Consider the following 7,324-nt stretch of genomic DNA (forward strand, 5'->3'; position numbering starts at 1 on the left):
TGAGCCACAAGAAAAACTATTATGCTGTAAATGATTTATGAAAAAAAAAACAGCTTTGTCATCTTGAAATGACCCGAACTTCAGCTTAACCGGAGAACATGCAACAAATGACATTAGCTCCGAGAATTCCAATTTTCAATTTTGACAAAATAAATAATGTAGATATTCCTTCAGTAAAGACTGTTTACGAGCACGTCAGGGCCCAACAGACTGATGTATAGTCCCATTAACTTTGAATGGCAAGTGTAATATTCAGCGGCATAATATATCCGTGGATAATCATCGTCTCGGTGGACCTGCCGTGTGTTGACATCATTATGGATCGACGACTGCGGCGCAGGCATCAGCTGAATGAAAAAAATAAAAATAACCTTGAGCCATCCATTCCTCCCAATGTAAACCAATGTCTGCTTCGAGAGGCGCTTCATAAAATGAAACAGTTTTGATATTCCATGAAATTGCATTGGAGAACCTGTTAAGAGACGTATTGAAATGAAAACAGGATGACGGAGCCAAAACAAGGTAGAACGCAGACTTGGCAGACTGACATAGAAAAAGACAAGGCATCTAGGTCAGTGATTAAGATATTGAAAGAATGTCTGTTTGGCATCCACCCTCACGTGGTCGCCGGTGAAATCCCCTGAAGAAGGCCATAGATCGCATGCCAAACCTGTCGAAGATGAATTCAACCCTCTCTGGTCTATATACAATATAAACTGTGAGTTTTAAATCATATTTAAAATATACGCAGAGAAGAAGTTATAAAATAAAACTGCTTAGGATATAAATTCACCGCACAATGCTACAGAAAGTTGAGTTGCAAAAAGATTTAGCCCTAGAAGCATCACACACTGTTGCATTATTTTTATTATATCTTTATTCTATCGGTTGGTCTCAGGGAGCTCTGTTTTTCAGGGAGAGACCCGAGAATGAATGACGCGCAAAACACACAGACAATGCAAGTCCCTGGTTTTCCACGAGCGATGCTTATCATAAAGGTCAGAATTCCAACAAAAAAAAACGAGACTCCATGACCAAACTCCGTGACTCCACGAGCAGACTCACGCTGCAGCTCCTTTGAGCGGGGCCCTGGGTGTCGGACAGCGCGGAGAGGGAAACACGGGGTCGTTTGGGCGGGCACCGTCATTGATATACGCATATCTCGGGGAAAGTGAGTTTTTAAAGAGCGGGAACGTCGCCGTGGCTTTGTGATGCAGAGGGCACAGGAGGGTTAAACTAGGTTTCAGCTCGGCCCCCTGACCTGGGGGCCCCTTTGATGCCTTCAGCCTTCAGGACGTCGGCCTCCCCCCGAGGGGGCTCAGTGTGGTACGGCCCCAGGTCCAGACCGCCAGGGGGACCGGCGTGACCCGGGACGTGGGGCCCTTTTGTGGGGAAAGGAAAATGAACGAGGCTTTGGGCGGAGCCGGGGGGCGAGTTCACATGCATACGGTGAGCCGGTGACATTCAAACAAACAGAGTCGACAAACAGATCCGAGCACATTCTGGTATAGATTGCTGATTATCTGGTTCAGGCAGGAAGCAACAACTTAGAATAGTGTAATGTAGTCTGGATAGTGTAATTGGCAATGACAATAAATCCCCTAACCAACAGCCCATGGCATCATCTCTATTTTAATTGGAATCTAACCAGAGAGTGGCATTTAGATATTCTATCTATCTATCTATCTATCTATCTATCTGTCTATCCGTCTATCCGTCTATCCGTCTATCCGTCTATCTATCTATCTATCTATCTGTCTATCTATCTATCTATCTATCTGTCTATCTATCTGTCTATCTATCTATCTATCTATCTATCTATCTATCTATCTATCTATCTATCTATCTATCTATCTATCTAGCTGTCTATCTGTCTATCTGTCTATCCATCTATCTATCTATCTATCTATCTATCTGTCTATCTGTCTATCCATCTATCTATCTATCTATCTATCTATCTATCTATCTATCTATCTATCTATCTATCTATCTATCTATCTATCTATCTGTCTATCTATCTATCTATCTATCTATCTGTCTATCTATCTGTCTATCTATCTGTCTATCTATCTATCTATCTATCTATCTATCTGTCTGTCTATCTATCTGTCTATCTATCTGTCTATCTATCTATCTATCTATCTATCTATCTATCTATCTATCTAGCTGTCTATCTGTCTATCTGTCTATCCATCTATCTATCTCTTTAGGAATGCGCCCTCTAGTGGCGTCGCTCCTGCATTTAGGTGCTGCCACACATGGAATGTGTTTGTGCTCCATCATCACTGAAACTAGGCTGTGAGATGCTAACAAAAGAATGTGGGATTCTGACACACACAGCATGAAGATAAAACCACGATGTTTGAACACGAGCTGGGTAAACAGCGAATGACATCCAAGGAATACTTTATTCAGAGTAAAAACACGTTTCATGTCCCAAACCCCTTTTTCCAGTGTCAAACTTCATGTAAAGCTGCTGAGCCATCAGCCCCAGAGGATGCCAGAGCCTTGTCAGCCATTTTTAATCCGCCCCTTTTATGTAACTTGGGACTATAATTTGCAACTGCTTTTCGGTGAATAATCAGCCTATTGTAAATTCCAAAGTCCTTTTTTTTTCTTGTGCTTTTTATTTCAATGCTTTTATTCTTCTTTACTTTTATATAATCTCCTTCATTCTTATGTGAAGCACTTTGAATTGCCCCGGTGTATGAAATTTGCTATTCAATGAAGCAAGTCAACGTGCCTTGCCTTGCGTATTAGAACAAAAATTAAGTCTCCTTCCAGACCAGGACGTCGGCTTTCCTCTCTGGATGACTAACCTGTTCTTTTCTGGTCGACACGGTATTTAGGAGTCGCTCTTTTCCTCGTTTTATTTTTATTTTCCTTCCCTTAAATAATGCAGTGAAGACAGCTGATAAGGTAGTTGGCCGCCAGCGCAAGAGGCATATAGGGTTAGTTTGATATTAAGATCCGCCCAGCGCCGGGGAAACCAAATTTCCACCTTTTTTTTTTTTTTTTTTTTACAGGAACCGCTCCGCAGCAAAAAAAATCCCACCTGGGCACTCGGGGAGGAAATGCGACACGACTCTCCATGACTCTGCAGGAATGACGATTCCGTATCGTTCTGGTGATACCTTTTATTTTATTACTGACCCCGACCGACTCTTGAGTTCTGTCTTGAGGAATTAGGTCTGTCTTCAGCGCTCTCCCTCTCGCCTCCCTCTCAGAGGACTATATATCCATAATGTGCATTTCATATTTAATGCCGCCGGCACGCCACAGCTCTAGGAGGGCTTCAGACACGTGCCTCCTCCATCATTAATGAGAGTTAATGCGCAGAGCAGAAAAAAAAACCCCTCTCCGGGGAGAAGCAAGGGAGCCAGGAAACCACATGCACATCAGCGCTACAGACCCCACCTTCCTGCAATCACAGGAAGCGGGGGTCATCAAATGATGGCGTCTGGCCGGACGGGTCACTTTCTGGATACATGTGAGTGGACTCTAAGTAAGGACTCAGAGGCCTGTTATTTAACCTGACCGCAGCAAGTTGTTTCTGATTTTAATATTTTGCATTTTTTATCATAATCAGAAGCAGAATCTGTTTATTCTGCCATGCATTTCCAGAATTCTGAATTTGCTCTGGTGAGGTTTGGTAAGTTTCACTACAAACGACTGGCATAAAAAAATTTGAATAAAAATAACAAGCCAATAAAATAGAATAAAAAGTAATGTAAAATTTTAATAAAAAATAAAATAGTCAAGGATATGAAAATAGCCCAAAAAATACAAAACAGAAATAGTCAGATATATAAAAATATAGAGAACATACAAAATGTGACACAATGTGCAGTATAAATTATTGTATATTTACTGTAAATTATATAGGTATAAATTATATATTTATTTATTATTATTATTATTATTATTATTATTATTATTTTTTTTTTATTTTTATTTTTATTTTTTTTTATTCATTACTATTCACTTTTGGGCTTATTACAGTATGTACAGTGTAATACCATGGAAGTGGAATAAAACTATGAAAGCAGCTGTGTCCAAACCTCTGCAGGTGGATGAAAAAAACAAAACAGGCTGACATAATTCCCTCGAGGCTGTTTGTCCCACCTCACGTTGAGAATGTTCCCTAACAGGAGGCTCAGAAGTGACAAGGGGGGCGGTTCCATTTTCCATTTTCAAAACGCCCTTAAAAACGACAGAGAGATTATTATTTGTCCAACGTCCAACTAACTGTCTCCAACTTCCGCCTTCCATTCCAATACGCAGGCACGACAATCCACCGGCATCACACCATCATCACTTACAGCACGTCTGCAAGAAGAGATTACTCCCCGGTTCCAATATTTGGCAGATAAATTGTGCGTATTATCGCCTCGCATTTCACTCTCTAAATCTTCCACTTCAAAGCAACTTCCAGGAGAGGAGCCGCCGATATCCCAGGGCGGAGGAAGCTCCTTCTGGTTCCTCTGTTCTCTCCTCCCTACCTTGCTTCCTTCCTTCCCTCCCTCCCTCCGTCCCTCCCTCGTTTTTGCCTCGCCCTGGAAAGTCATTTCATTCATCAGCCCCTTTATCCCGCGCGTGAGAGGGAGGACGAGCCGGAGGGGGCCCGTAGTGGCATTAGCGTTGCCTTTCCTTTCGCCGTCTCCTCTCTGACAAAATTACTCCAGCTCAGTGTCGACAGTGGCGCCTCGATTACGGCCACAGGCTTCATGAATCATACGCGTGGTGTAAACCCTTTTTTTGTTTGCTCAGGACCCTGTTTCTAGCTCCCAAAATTCTCGCGACAACGGCAGTTTTTGTTATTATTTTGGAGCCAGCTCCACTCATTTTATGGGTTACAATTCACATTTAGGACTTGCATATACTTTGACCCCATCTGATTAAGTTCGGCAGTGACTTTGTATTCCAAACAGGCCCTCAAAAAGATGGATCAGCTTTTGTATTTTATTGTATTTGTGTGAGATCGACATATGTAGAAAGAAAAATCTATCAGCAGTGGAATAAAAGAGGAAGAGGCGAGGAAGCCGAGAAAGCGCGAGGAAGAGTCAGAGAGACTGTCAGCGGCAGAAATCACACCCTGACCTTAACCACCGTCTGTCTGGGGCAGCCCATCCGGAGCCTGACAGAAAAGGTGAGATCTTGATTAATGATATATTCAGTGCCCGAATATTCATCGTTGGGTAATCTCCAGTCCCCCTCGGCTCTCACGTTTTCAGTTCTTCTCACGCTTCCGCCAGTAATGCGGCCGTGACTTTGCAGAACCTTTTTCCACCTCCGGGGCAATCGGATTCACGGAGCGTTCATGACGAACCGCCCCGGTGTGAGAGGGCAAACGGGAGACGTGTGATGCGAGCGACGCTTCGTGTCCGTGAACACAACTCTTCCAAACACAGTGGACCAGTAGGCTGCCCAGGATTACACCTGTGCTGGCATGCGTGTGTGATTACGTGTGTGTGTATTGTGTTTGGGTGGGTCTGCGTGCGAGTTTTTGAGTGTGCACGCTCATGAATACCTGTGTATCTATCCCTGAGCTTGAGCATCGAAGTGTGCAGCTCCCATGCAGCCATCACGTCAGTGTCATGTAGTTCTGCGTGCGGCTGACAGGGGGAGCTGTGGAACTCCTTTCCCAGTCAACACCTCCCATCAACCAGCATCAGGTAGACCGTCATGGCTTCAGCGTCATACATTTATATGAAGCATATTGACCGCGGTGGAGGACTATATGAGTTGCAGTGCAGACATCACTTACCCTGGGGTGTTTTAGTTGATCCGTAATGCTAAGTATTGAGTTAAAGTGCCTTGGTCAGAAGAATGAGAGGGAAGTGACATCATACCCTTGTGATGATATGAGCTCATGTCAAGCGTCTCGGCGGGGCTTTTAGCATCGCCGAGTGCTGGAAGAGCCTCTGGCCGTCCCTGGAGGCTATTTCACCTTTCATTCACACACACACACACACACACACACACACATGTGCACACTTGCGCGCACACACGCACAAACACGCACGCACGTACACACACACACACACACACACACACACACACACACACACAGCCGAAGTCACTGTCATCTATTTGTGTGTCTGTGAAACGGACAGAGTGTAGTGCAGTCAGTACACTGTTCAAAACCAAGAGAGACCCACCTTCATTTGGTCGAAAAAAGACTTGGGTAAAACTTTTGACAAACTAGAATAAACTGGTAAAATAGAGTAATTGTGTGGATTGATTGTAGCTGACTTTCGCTCAAGGCCTCACACCCCTTACATCCATCCTGGGTTAGGGCCTGATGCCCCTTGTGGATTGTGGCCCGGCGAGAGGGCGTGGTCGAGCCACGGTCTGCAGAACACAGCGGCTGGCTTATCTAGCGGCGCTGTTCCGAGCTCCTGCAGAGAGGTCTTAGATTTGTGAAGCACCTTCTCTGGCCTCCCCACAGTCTTCTTCATCAGGGTCAAGTCTAATTTATTTGTCAATGGACTGTATTTAAAGACTGCATAATGCTTTTCTAGTCACTTAGGCCACTCAAAGCACTTTACATGCCTCACAATTACCCATTCACACACACCGACAGCAGTGTCAGCCATGCGAGGAGACAACTAGTTTGTCATATTAGGTGTTTGGGGATTAGGGGTTAGGTTTCTTGTTGAAGGACCCCTCGGCAAATTAGCCAGGAGGAGCTGGGGATCGAACCACCAACCCTCCAGTTGCCAGACGACCACTCAACCTACTGCCGCCCTCTATCAGAGTTCAAGCCTCTAAGGGCTTTACAAACCCAATGTCAAAGGCCAGTTTGACGGCACCCTTGTACCCTAACTGCATAGAAAGGCAAGGAAAACGCTAACAAGCCCAAAAGCAGTAAAAACCACCAATTACCCAGAGGAACATCATGGAAATGAAGTCAAATTAGCATAAAACAAAAAGGCCCATGAGAGACATCTCAACTCAGCGCGGCATCTGCTGTGTAAATATGTTGCTGGATCAACACAGTTCTTTTCATATCAGAAGAGCCTTTATAAAGACGCTGTCCCTCCCGCTAACAGCTCGTCTTCATGAGCCTGTTAAACTACGAGCTTTTGTTCTCCCAGAGAGCTCCGTGCTTTCTCACCGCTCGGGCAAATCCGCCGCCGCCGGCGCCTCCAGGGAGCGACCGAGAGACAAAGAACCGAGTCAATTTGTTTCACAGATTCACAGAGATATCGACGTTCTGAGTCTCTCTTGCTCACAGAGTAGATCTAGCTCTGGCGGGAGGCTGCAGGGGTGCAGGGAGTCCTAGGTTCACGTTGGCGACAGCAGGGGCGGGCGGCGGGGG

The sequence above is a fragment of the Zeus faber genome (genome assembly GCF_960531495.2).
Source record: "Zeus faber genome assembly, chromosome: 13".
In the NCBI taxonomy this organism is placed as follows: domain Eukaryota; kingdom Metazoa; phylum Chordata; class Actinopteri; order Zeiformes; family Zeidae; genus Zeus; species Zeus faber.